This window comes from Hyla sarda, chromosome 4 (assembly GCF_029499605.1).
Source record: "Hyla sarda isolate aHylSar1 chromosome 4, aHylSar1.hap1, whole genome shotgun sequence".
NCBI classification, from domain to species: Eukaryota; Metazoa; Chordata; class Amphibia; order Anura; family Hylidae; genus Hyla; species Hyla sarda.
This window is the reverse complement of record NC_079192.1, coordinates 34488469-34502163: the sequence shown is the minus strand read 5'-3', so window position 1 is coordinate 34502163 and position 13695 is coordinate 34488469. Positions and strand designations below refer to the sequence as shown.

The 13695-nt window shown below is 48.2% G+C and overlaps 1 protein-coding gene across 9 annotated transcripts in view; it reads left to right on the top strand.

Moving 5' to 3' along the window:
* Positions 1-3547: 3547 nt before the first annotated feature.
* The window catches only part of SMARCA4 (SWI/SNF related, matrix associated, actin dependent regulator of chromatin, subfamily a, member 4), a 60149-nt gene continuing 50001 nt past the window's right edge, over positions 3548-13695 (top strand). For 8 of the 9 annotated variants that reach the window (XM_056570492.1, XM_056570485.1, XM_056570483.1 and 5 more), the window contains exon 1: positions 3548-3632. The gene's annotated coding sequence lies outside the window, so the exon portion shown is untranslated. Of the gene's footprint in view, positions 3633-3775; positions 3796-13695 lie in introns of those variants that run through there. The other variant, XM_056570484.1, reaches the window with a different exon arrangement.

Genomic DNA, 13695 nt, shown 5'->3' with positions numbered 1-13695 from the left:
GGATACAACCCATATATGTTTTTTTTTTTTTTTTTTTTAAATGGTGGTCTATGGGAACCATACTGCACAATACGGTTTTGCAGTTTGCACATTCGCAAGTTCTTCCCACAAATAGAACAAGAAGAACTTTATTTAAGGACAAACATGAAACCGTATCCGTTTTTTCCCCCAAAAACGTATTAAACCGTGTGTAACCGGACATCCATTTTCAAACCGTATATGGTTTAAAACCGTACAGAGCTCTATACGGTTCGGTCCTGTTTTGAGACATAAGTTTTTTTGCAAACCGTAACCGTATTGCAAAAACGAGATCTGAATGCAGCCTTAAAGGGGTACTCTGCTGCCCCAGCGTTCGGAACATTTTGTTCTGAACGCTTGGAGCAGGCGGCGGGGGACGTGACGTCGCTAGAACCCCCTCGTGACATCATGTCACGCCCCCTCAATGCAAGTCTATGGGAGGGGGCGTGGCAGCCGCCACGCCCCCTCCCATAGACTTGCATTGAGGGGGCGTGACGTGACGTCACGACCCCTGCAGCCCGCTCCAAGCGTTCTAAACGAATGTACTGCACAGAGATCCTGGGGGTCTCAGCGGTGGGACCCCCGCATTCACACATCTTATCCCCTATCCTTTGGATAAGGGATAAGCTGTCTAGGGACAGAGTAGCCCTTTAATGTAACAGGACTACACTTACATTCGTGGCAGTAGGTCACGGACATAAGTGCCGTCCCACTGAAAAATTTGCTTTTTTTGGCAGATTCTAGTGGATTCTGTGGAAAGATGAAACATATTCCAATGGGAATGAGGGCCCGGGTATGACGGGTTCTGCCTCCATTGCCCAAAGCCAGTCATTTACAGATTATCAATGCTGGCGAATAAAGCAAGTATCTCTGCTGACCTCTGCTGTCCATTTTAGGAACTGTCCAGAGCAGCATATGTTTGCTATGGGGATTTTCTCCTGTTCTGGACAGTTCCTAAAATGGACAGCAGAGGTCAGCACAGAGCACTGCAGAGGAAATACATTTCTTTTTTGAATTTCTCTTCAGTATACAGCCCCTAATAAGTACTGGAAGGATTAAGATTTTTTAATAAAAGTGATTTACAAATTTGTTTAACTTTCTGGCACCAGTTGATTTAAAAAAAAAAAAGTTTTCCACGGGAGTACCCCTTGAAGGAGATATCCAGTGCTGAAAAACGTATCCCCTATCCTAAGGATAGGGGATAAGTTTCAGATCGCAGGGGGTCCGATCGTACGGGGCCCTGGCAGCCCGTGGGAAGGGGGCGTGTTGACCACCACACGAAGCGGCGGCTGACACACCCTCTCAATACAACTCTATGGCAGAGTCGGAGCGCTGCCTTCGGCAATTTCCAGCTCTGCCATAGCGATGTATTGAGGGGGCTTCGTGCGGTGGTCGACACCCGCTATCTGGCCAGCGAGTCGGGGCCCCGTACAAGAGATTGCGGGGGGCCCCAGCGGTCGGACCCTCCACTTTCTGAAACTTATCCCCTATCCTTAGGACAGGGGATACGTTTTTCAGCACTGGACTACTCCTTTAACCATCTTTAACAATCTTTGTCAATTTCAATTCTTGGTTATGGTTAAAAATACTATGTACCTAAAGGAGTACTCTACTACCACAGGATAGGAGATAAGGGGGGGTCTGACCTATAGGACTCAACCCCAACAAAAAAAAAACATTCTCCAGAATGGTGCTCTGGCTCTCCCTGTGTATGGAGTCATTTGTCAGCATGTACCCCCGCATTCTCTATAGCAGTGGTCTTCAACCTGCGGACCTCCAGATGTTGCAAAACTACAACTCCCAGCATGCCCGGACAGCCGTTGGCTGTCCGGGCATGCTGGGAGTTGTAGTTTTGCAACATCTGGAGGTCCGCAGGTTGAAGACGACTGCTCTATAGGAGTACTGGAGATGAGGCTCTGTTCTGGAGTATTAAAGTGGAGTATCTCTTTAAAGGGGTTTTACAGTCTGTTACACTTATTCTCTATTCACAGCATAGGGGATGGGTGGTAAATCCCAGGGACTTGGAGCACTTGGACCCCTGCGTTCTTATGAACAGGGTCACAATCAGACACAGCCTCTATTCTGTGGATAAGGGATAAGGCTGCGTTCACATCACGATTTCTCCATCCGACTTGAGTACACGTTTTTATAACTTAAAATCGTATGAAATCGTATATAAAGTCGGATCCATTGACCTCCATTAAAAAATCGGATCCATTACACACATCCGATTTGATCGGAGGACGGGATAGGAGGTCGGGATAGGAGGACGGGATAGGAGGACAGGATAGAAGGTCTGGATAGGAGGTCGGGATAGGAGGTCAGGATAGGAGGATGGGGTAGGAGGATGGGATAGGAGGATGGGGTAGGAGGACGGGATAGGAGGATGGGATAGGAGGACGGGATAGGAGGTTGGGATAGGAGGACGGGATAGGAGGACGGGATAGGAGGTCTGGATAGAAGGTCTGGATAGGAGGTCGGGATAGGAGGTCGGGATAGGAGGTCGGGATAGGAGGATGGGGTAGGAGGATGGGATAGGAGGACGGGATAGGAGGACGGGATAGGAGGACGGGATAGGAGGACAGGATAGGAGGTCTGGATAGGAGGTCGGGATAGGAGGATGGGATAGGAGGACGGGATAGGAGGTCTGAATAGGAGGTCTGGATAGGTGGTCTGGATAGGAGGACGGGATAGGAGGTCGGGATAGGAGGTCGGGATAGGAGGACGGGATAGGAGGACGGGATAGGAGGTCGGGATAGGAGGTCGGGATAGGAGGACGGGATAGGAGGTCGGGATAGGAGGTCGGGATAGGAGGACGGGATAGGAGGTCTGGATAGGAGGACGGGATAGGAGGACGGGATAGGAGGTCGGGATAGGAGGAAGGGATAGGAGGACGGGATAGGAGGTCTGGATAGGAGGACGGGATAGGAGGAGGGGATAGGAGGAGGGGATAGGAGGTCGGAATAGGAGGACGGGATAGGAGGTCAGGATAGGAGGACAGGATATGGGGTTGGGATGGGACAACAATATATGAGGGATATGAAGTCAAAAGCTTCCTCCTTTGTTTATTTTCCTCCCCAACAAGGATTAGGAAGGAACAACCGGGCACCGCCGGGTACTCAGCTAGTAAGCTATATATGTGTGACAGACTCTCTCTGTATTGTAGTATCATGCTGCTTTCTGTTATGGTCTAGTGTTCCCAAAGCTGTGGTGCACCGACAGTTGAAAAACTACAACTCCCATCATGCCTCTCTATAGACAAAATATATATATATATATGATATATGACTGGCTTGAATGTTTCACCATGTGACTCAAACAAATAGCTTACACATAAATCAAAGTTTTCCTTTTTGATTTAAACTGCCCTTATGAAAGATGGCGGCTCCTTCCCCAGCCGTCTCCATGGCAATCGATAGAATCCCGAATCCCATTCTCATTTCCCATAGGATGAAGCAGGTAAGCGACGCCGTGACGTCACGACGTCCATGCCGCACTGGGAGTATATAAAGCTGAGGGGGAGGGGCGAGCCACTTTAGTTGAGCAGTGTTGGCGGCGGGAAAGGGGGGGCTGCTGCTGGCGCTGGCTGAGTCCCGGAGATCGGTGAAGGAGAGGTGAGGAGCGGCCGGTGGTGGGGAGGAGGACCGTGCCCCCTGGCGGGCATCCCGGGCATAAAGGGGGAGGAGGGGAGCGGGCTGGGCAGTCATTGAATGAAGTGGGCGGGGAGGGGGAGGCGCAGCAGGGACAAAGGGGCCTGATAGCAGCGAGGAGCTCCAGGTATTGGGGTGCTGGGGGGGCACTGGGGGCTACTGATCTCTAGGGATGTATGGGGGTACTCCTGATCTAGGGTACCCCTCTACTGGGGCACTGTGATTATTGCCCCCCTACTCATAGAAATCAATGGGGTCTTGTCCCAGGTGGCAGTTTTCTTCTATGGGGTCTGGGGTCCTCAGTTGGGCACTAGGCCCTGTAGATGCACAGACTGGCACAAGTTGGCATTGATCTTACATTTTGTTTACCATTGTTATAGTTCTGATACGCCGGGCATCATGGGATACACAAGTAGCCATGACCGGAAAACTTTCCTCCCGGCTTATTTCAATGAGAAGTTTTGCCCGGCATGGAAACTGTTGTGTATTGGATTCCTACTGTGACCAATGGTTAGACTGCTCCACATGGTGCCGGTTATGGTGCCCACCATATGAATTGACCTCTGCAAGGGTCTAACCGTTGAGTCTTGGATGGGTGTTGGGTCTTGGGCACAGAATGAGACAACGTTGTTGGTTGCAGTTTGGTCTGGGTCGTGGAGGTGGTGAGAGTATGGAGAGGGCACACTTAGCAGCACAGTGTGGTGATTGTCTATGGCGGGGTGTCTGGTGGCACACAGTTCATCGATGGCAGGGAACCAGGGCGGCGTGAATCTATCCTTTATGTAGGCGGGAGGGCATGAATGAGGACTGTCTGCCCAGCGTACAATGGTAGGATTCTGTAACTCCTCTGGGTCTGGAGTCTTAAACATTGGCTGGGCACAGGTTGGCATGAGTGTACAGCTTGGGTCATGGCATAATCTATTGTGTTCCCCAACCTGTGGCACTTCGGTCTGTTCAAAACTACAACTCCCTGACAAACATGATTGGAGATGTAGTTGTGCAAAAGGTTGGAGAATCTCGATGGTTATTGTGTTTTGTGTCTGGGAGTCAGTGAATGGACATGTTGTCTGATGCCCTAAAGTATTATGGTGCCATGATGAGCTGTGGATGACTCCTGAACTTGTATTATGGTGCCATGATGGGCTGTGGACAACTCCTGAACATGTATGGTGCCATGATGGGCTGTGGATGACTCCTGAACATGTATTATGGTGCCATGATGGGCTGTGGATGACTCCTGAACATGTATTATGGTGCCATGATGAGCTGTGGATGACTCCTGAACGTGTATTATGGTGCCATGATGGGCTGTGGATGACTCCTGAACATGTATTATGGTGCCATGATGGGCTGTGGATGACTCCTGAACATGTATTATGGTGCCATGATGGGCTGTGGATGACTCCTGAACATGTATTATGGTGCCATGATGGGCTGTGGATGACTCCTGAACGTGTATTATGGTGCCATGATGGGCTGTGGATGACTCCTGAACATGTATGGTGCAATGATGGGCTGTGGATGACTCCTGAACATGTATTATGGTGCCATGATGGGCTGTGGATGACTCCTGAACGTGTATTATGGTGCCATGATGGGCTGTGGATGACTCCTGAACATGTATGGTGCAATGATGGGCTGTGGATGACTCCTGAACATGTATGGTGCAATGATGGGCTGTGGATGACTCCTGAACATGTATTATGGTGCCATGATGGGCTGTGGATGACTCCTGAACATGTATTATGGTGCCATGATGGGCTGTGGATGACTCCTGAACATGTATTATGGTGCCATGATGGGCTGTGGATGACTCCTGAACATGTATTATGGTGCCATGATGGGCTGTGGATGACACCTGAACATGTATTATGGAGCCATGATGGGCTGTGGATGACTCCTGAACATGTATTATGGTGCCATGATGGACTGTGGATGACTTCTGAACATGTATTACGGTGCCATGATGGACTGTGGATGACTACTGAACATGTATGGTGCCATGATGGGCTGTGGATGACTCCTGAACATGTATTATGGTGCCATGATGGGCTGTGGATGACTTCTGAACATGTATTATGGTGCCATGATGGGCTGTGGATGACTCCTGAACATGTATTATGGTGCCATGATGGGCTGTGGATGACTCCTGAACATGTATTATGGTGCCATGATGGGCTGTGGATGACACCTGAACATGTATTATGGTGCCATGATGGGCTGTGGATGACTTCTGAACATGTATTATGGTGCCATGATGGGCTGTGGATGACTACTGAACATGTATGGTGCCATGATGGGCTGTGGATGACACCTGAACATGTATTATGGTGCCATGATGGGCTGTGGATGACTCCTGAACATGTATTATGGTGCCATGATGGGCTGTGGATGACTACTGAACATGTATTATGGTGCCATGATGGGCTGTGGATGACTACTGAACATGTATTATGGTGCCATGATGAGCTGTGGATGCCACCTGAACATGTATTATGGTGCCATGATGGACTGTGGATGACACCTGAACATGTATTATGGTGCCATGATGGGCTGTGGATGACACCTGAACATGTATTATGGTGCCATGATGGGCTGTGGATGACACCTGAACATGTATTATGGTGCCATGATGGGCTGTGGATGACTTCTGAACATGTATTATGGTGCCATGATGGGCTGTGGATGACTTCTGAACATGTATTACGGTGCCATGATGGGCTGTGGATGACTACTGAACATGTATGGTGCCATGATGGGCTGTGGATGACACCTGAACATGTATTATGGTGTCATGATGGGCTGTGGATGACTCCTGAACGTGTATTACGGTGCCATGATGAGCTGTGGATGACTCCGGAACATGAACAGTCAGGTTCATAACTATTGGGACATCTACACACTCAGGTTTAATTTGAGGGTATTTACATCCAAATTAGGTGAACGGTGTAGGAATTACAACAGTTTGCATATGTGCCTCCCACTTACTAAGGGACCAAAAGTAATGGGACAGAATAATAATCATAAATCAAACTTTCACTTTTTAATACTTGGTTGCAAATCTTTAGTAGTCAATTACAGCCTGAAGTCTGGAACGCATAGACATCAGCAGACATTGGGTTTCATCCCTGGTGATGCTCTGCCGCCTCTACTGCCACTCTCTTCAGTTCCTGCTTGTTCTTGGGGCATTTTTCTCTTCAGTTTTGACTTTGCCATTGCATAACATTCCACTTCTTTCCCTTAATAAACTCTTTGGTTGCTTTGGGTCATTGTCCATCTGCACTGTGAAGCACTGTCCAATGAGTTCTGAAGCATGTTGCTGAATATGAGCAGATAATACTGCCCGAAACACTTCAGAATTCATCCCGCTGCTTTTGTCAGCAGTTACATCATCAATAAATACAGGAGAAGCAGTTCCATTGGCACCATACATGCCCACTATGCCATGACCACCACCACCATGTTCACTGATGAGGTGTCTGCTTAGGATCGTGTTCCTTTCCTTCTCCAGTCTCTTCTCTTCCCATCACTCTGGTACCAGTTTATCTTGGTCTCATCTGTCCACAGGATGTTGTCCCAGAACTGTGAAGCTTTTATAGATGTCGTTTTTGAGTCTCCCCAATGGTTTCCATCTTGTGGTGAACCCTCTATATTCCCTCTGGTGAAGTCTTCTTTTGATGACTCTGACACACATCCACCTACCTCCTGGAGTGTTCTTCTTCTGGCCAACTGTTGTGAAGGGGGTTTTCTTCACCAGGGAATTAGATCTTCAGTCATCCACCACATTTATTTTCCTTGGTCTTCCAGGTCTTTTGGTGTTGCCGAGCTCACCGGTGCGATCCTTCTTTTTAAGAATGTTATAAACAGTTGTTTTGGCCGCTCCTAATGTTTTGGCTATCTCTCTGATGGGTTTGTTTTGTTTTTTCAGCCTAATGATGGCTTACTTCACTGATAGTGACAGCTCTTTGGATCTCATCTTGAGAGTTGACAGCAACAGATTCCAAATGTAAATAGCACACTTGAAATGAACTCTGGACCTTTTATCTGCTCATTGCAATTGGGTATAATGAGGGAATAACACACACCTGGCCATGGAACAGCTGAGAAGCCAATTGTCCCATTACTTTTGGTCCCTTAACAAGTGGGAGGCACATATGCAAACTGTTGTAATTCCTACACCGTTCACCTGATTTGGATGTAAATACCCTCAAATTAAAGCTGACATTCTGCAGTTAATGCACATCTTGCTAGTTCAATTTCAAATCCATTGTGGTGGTGTTTAGAGCTAAAATGTTAGTATTGTGTCCCAGTATTTATGGACCGGACTGTATGGTGCCATGATGGGCTGTGGATAACTCCTAAACATGTATGATGCCATGATGGACTATGGATTCTGGAGCCAGTGTCCTGTATCCATTTGCTCCCCCGGCATGGTTTTAATGAGTTGCGTAGGATTAGAAAATATATTTGCATTATTCCCAAAACTGCGCCACTCTTCTCCATGATCTGTGTGTGGTATTGCATCCCAGACCTAGTCATACCGATGCAACTGAGCTGCTGTTCCAGGCTAAACCTAAGGATGAGTGTGACGCCGGTCCTGTAAGAAGGCAGCCATGTCCTTTCTACTTTAAAGCCTGCCGAAATCCTTCTGGAGGACAGGATTTCCCAACCTGTGGCTCCCTGTCTTAGTGGACTGTAGTGGACTACGGTTTTAGGTCCGGTGGAAAACCGCATACAGGGCAAAAATGAGCAGATCGGAGTCAGCATTTCACTCTGGTCGGCTCATTGAAATTAATTACACACGGGCGACATACGGCAGGGATTCGAGAGCGCCTGGTTTTAGCCCCCCAGCCATATGTGGTCCCGTATGACTGAAAACGTGGTGTGAACCAGGCCTGAGGCTGTCCGGGCATGCTGGTAGGTCTAGTTTTGCAGCAGCCGTAATGCAACATATTGGGGAGCATTGGAGTTATATGGGTGTCGCAGATACCCTCTCTATTGTTGTATCACCCCAATTCATGCAGAAGGCCATTAGGGTGCACGTTATCTGGTAATGTTGACCCCTTCTTGCATGGGGGTCAGATATGACGTCCATTGTGTTTGGCTCTAGACCTGGAACGGACATTGCCAGGTTATCTGGATCTATGACTTATCTGTAGGCCCATTACTTGATGTCTGAGGAGCTTCTTGTGGGGTCTGTAGTGATGAATCCCACATTCACTGGGCTCTTAGCACTACAAGTGCAATGTGATTTGTTTATGGTGCTGAAATGGTCCATTCCATCACTTCTTATAAGAGGTATGAAGGTCTTTATCTTGATGGATTTACAGAGAGGATACGTCAATGTGTATGATGATGGTGTAAGCATAGTAGTGAACCATTCTTCATGATTCTGGGAGATCCTGGGCTCCAGTTTGCTGACCTGTAGTCGAGGATATGTCTTATTTTAGGTTGACTTTAGACATTGCAATGTTCAGCCGATGTTAATCAAGCGTTAAAGGAAAACTGTCCGCTTTCTCCCCCCCGCACTGACCAGCAGTACTGGCTGGTAGTGCAGGGGACTCTGATCAGTTTGATGCTTACCGAGCCCGGATCCGCCACGCCGCTTGGCCGTAATGTTCTATTTTCGGTATATGCTAATGAGGTGCTAACTGGCACTCTGACGTCAGTGCTGCCTTCCGCAGCGCCGCCCACCTCATCAATATTCCTCCCCTCCCTCCTCCTCTCCCTCTTCTCCCCACTCTGTAATGGAGAGAGGGGAGGAATATTGATGAGCTGGGCGGTGCTGCGGTGAGTGCCAGTTAGCACCTCATTAGCATATCCCTAAAATAGAAGATTATGGCCAAACGGTCCGGCGGATCAGAGCACGGTAAGCATCAAACGGCTCAGCGTCCCCCGCACTACCAGCTAGTACCACTGGTTGGTGCGGTGGGAGAAAGCTGACAGTTTTCCTTTAATGGTCATCTATCTGTAGGGCACATCTCCATAAGCCCATGGACCAGTGTTACCCAAACCAGGGTGCCACCAGCTGTTGAAAAACTACAACTTCCAGCACCTTGGTTTGGGTAACACTCCCATGGGCACTCCAGTGAGAAGAACCAAACGTGCTTGTTCCTGGTTTTCTCTGACCTCTTCCATAAGGGAGCACATCCATACACATGTGGTTACCCTGGTGAGATGTCAATGTAAATTTGGTGTGTAAGGGTAACTCTAAAGGTAATCTTCTCTTTGGCTGATATCAAATTTGGGGGGGTTATCCCCAATCCACCGGCTCCTTCACCGTTCCCAAGGAGGTCACATGTCACTACTTTTACACTCTATTGGGCTTTCAAACATAGCTGAGCTCAGTGCCAGGCAATATTTGGAAGTCCCATAGACAGTGAATGGAGCTGTGGCCAAGCATGTGCACAGTCACTCTCTTCTTTGGGGGGGTTCATTGACGTCCAGCGACTTTATCATTGGGGGGTACCAGAAGGTAGACCTTCTCCAACTACAGATCACCTATTCTGTGAGTAGAGGATCATTTTCAGTCTATGTATCAACCGGATGACCTTAATCATAATGGTGCCTATTCCTCCCTATAAGACCCCTGTACGGCAGGATCTTCAGTCTCGTTGATTGGCTGGAGGGGATCACTTGACTGGGTCCACAACATCATTGTCCTAAAGAGAGTTGGCAAAGTGTTGGCTAATCCTTTAGCGGGGAACATAGTACCTGTTAATTTCAAACTTCCATGGTAGCACATGGTCCATTGTTGTACGCCTGGGCTCCTAGTGCCCATTATGATCCCATCCAATGAATGAAAACCCTTCTATAACAATTTCGGAGTGGCTGATCTGCATAGAAGGTCACTAAACTCCATTGCAGGTTGCAACTGTATATTACTTTACTCCATCAACCCATCATTGGACCTCTTGCGTTTTACTCACGGACGTTCATTCAAACTTTTTCACCGGACCGAATACCCTCAGATGTCCCCCTGATGACCGGAAATCCTCCTGGACCTGTTCTTCTGGTCGCATTGCTCGTGTGTTGTCCCAGCTCATCCGGTGAGCACGGTAATATCTTGGTGTAAGAACTCGGCCCACAATGACCCAGTTATGAAGGATGAGTTTCCAGACTGTAGCAGACGTATGATGTGTTCTCTACCGGAGTGCCGTGTTTGCATTAAGTCTGCAGCCGCCGACTTCTTCACCAGTGACTGGAGCCCTCAATAAAGGCTGTAAATCCTAGTCAAGTTCTGCCCAAAGACTGTCAATAGTAGTTCCTTCAGAGGTGTTTAATTCAATGCCAGGGTGCCAAAAACTTGTGGACACATAGTCTGACTGCCATAAATCTGAGGGCGACAGTATTTGGGCTGACCGACCTAGAAGGTCTCGATATTAAAGGGGAAACTTGTTCTGTTCCTTGGTGGCTTTGTAGTACCTTATGCTGCCACGTGCACTGAGCTGCTGTGGACCCGGACACGCTTTTATGGAGCGATAGGTCATTCCTGAGACCATGATAGGAGAACGAATTAATATTACAGTGGTCCCTCAACATACGATGGTAAACCGTTCCAAATGGACCATCGTTTGGTGAAACCATCGTATGTTGAGGGATCCGTGCAATGTAAAGTATAGGACAGTGGTCTCCAACCTGCGGACCTCCAGATGTTGCAAAACTACAACTCCCAGCATGCCCGGACAGCCGTTGGCTGTCCGGGCATGCTGGGAGTTGTAGTTTTGCAACATCTGGAGGTCCGCAGGTTGGAGACCACTGGTAGATAAAGTTGTACTCACCTGTCCCCGCCACTCCGGACCGTCACCGCTGCCCTGTATGTCACCTTCCATCGCTGTCGCCGTGTCCCCAGGTTGTCCCCGACGCTCCGGCAAGGCCTCTGCTTCCCCGGCATCCTCGCTCTCCGTCGCCGCCATCACGTTGTTACGCACGCCGCTCCTATTGGATGACGGGACGGTGTGCGCAGCGACGTGATGACGACTATGGAGAGCGCCGACGATGCAGGGGATCCCGAAGAGGACGCGCCGGAGCCCCGAGGACAGGTAAGTGATCGTCAGCGGACCACACGGGGCACAGTAGACTATCTGGTGTCAGCTGAAGCAGTCTGCGCTGCCGGATAGCCGTTTATGCGATGGCCCCGACATACAAAAGCATCGTATGTTGATGCTGCCTCTGAGAGGCCATTGTATGTTGAAATGTAAATGATTTCTATTAAAATAATCTTAATCCTTCCAATACTTATAAGCTGCTGAATACTACTAAGGAAATTCTTTTTTTTTTGGGAACACAGAGCTCTCTGCTGACATCTCTGTCCATATTAGGAACAGTCCAGAGCAGCATCTGTTTGCTATGGAAATTTTCTCCTGCTCTGGACAGTTCTTAAAATGCCCAGAGATGTCAGCAGAGAGCACTGTGGTCATGATGTCAGCAGAGAGCTCTGTGTTCCAAAAAGAAAAAAACTTCCTCTGTAGTATTCAGCAGCTAGAAAGTACTGGAAGGATTAAGAATTTTTAATAGAAGTAATTTACAAATCTGTTTAACTTTCTGGCACCAGTTGATTTAAAAAAAAAAAAAAAGGAAATAATAAAAATTTCCACCGGAGTATCCCTTTAAGTCTGGTGTGGTTGTATCTGTATAAAGCAGGGGTCTCAAACTGGTGGCCCTCCAGATGTTGCAAAACATGTTGCATGCTGGGAGTTGAAGTTTTGCAACATCTGGAGGGCCACCAGTTTGAGACCCCTGATATAAAGGGTCCTAACTATAAGGGGTGCAGAGGTAGCTGTCGCATCGAGGCCCCGATGCCTAAGGGGGCCCCCAAACCACATCTGTCCCATAGGAGACCAGTATTATAAATGGCCCATGGGGGCCCTGGTGCAGATTTCGCATTGGGGCACAGAAGCTACTGGTTGATGTAGGACGATGGTTGAGGAATATATACATGGTGTCCGTAAACCTTTTAGGCCATATTGGCCCTTACAGTTATATCGGGCCACACATCAGGTCTAAGACCGTTCTAGCCTAAAAAGAGAAACTAAAAAAAAAAAAAATCTATCAGCCGGAAAAAAAATTCACTTTGCCGACCTATTGCCATTAGAGATGAGCGAACTTACAGTAAATTCGATTCGTCACGAACTTCTCGGCTCGGCAGTTGATGACTTTTCCTGCATAAATGAGTTCAGCCTTCAGGTGCTCCCGTGGGCTGGAAAAGGTGGATACAGTCCGAGGAGACTCTTTCCTAGGACTGTATCCACCTTTTCCAGCCACCGGAAAGCTGAACTAATTTATGTAGGATAAGTCATCAACTGCCGAGCCGAGAAGTTTGTGATGAATTGAATTTACTGTAAGTTCGCTCATCTCTAATTGCCATTTTGGTTGAAATTGTGCATTTTCATCAACTTTAATGTATATAGGATGGACCTTACACATGAAATGCGTTGTTAGCATTGCCTGCCGATCTACTGCACTGTTTCCCAACCAGGGGGCCTCCAGCTGTTGCAAAACTCCAACTCCGAGCATTTTTACACTTTTTAAGGCTTCTATAATATAAGCAATCATTCGATTGCTTATTCGCTTTAATGCATTGAATTGATTCACTGTGAACGGATCGGCTCCCTGCAGTCTTGTGGAGTATACGAGGGTTTCCCAACCAGTGTGGCCCCGGCTGTTGAAAAACTACAACTCTCAGCATGCACCCAGACAGCTGAAGCCACATTGGTTAGGAAACACTGGTATAGGCACTTGTCATTGGTTGTATAGAGGTGGGGTTGGCTGGGCGCGATCTGTACTAGTGCCTCCAGCTGTTGCAAAACGACAGCTTTCAGCATGCCCGGATTCCCATTATTCTTGATCCTTCTCCTCCAAATATCATTTGTCGGGGGGTGGAGTGGTGAGGCTCCCACACACATAAGATCAGTGTTTCCCAACCAGGGTGCCAGGGTGCCTCCAGCCTTTGACTGGGGGGGGGGCATGCTGGGAGTTGTAATTTGCAACAGCTGGAGGCACTCTGGTTGGGGAAACACTGGTACAG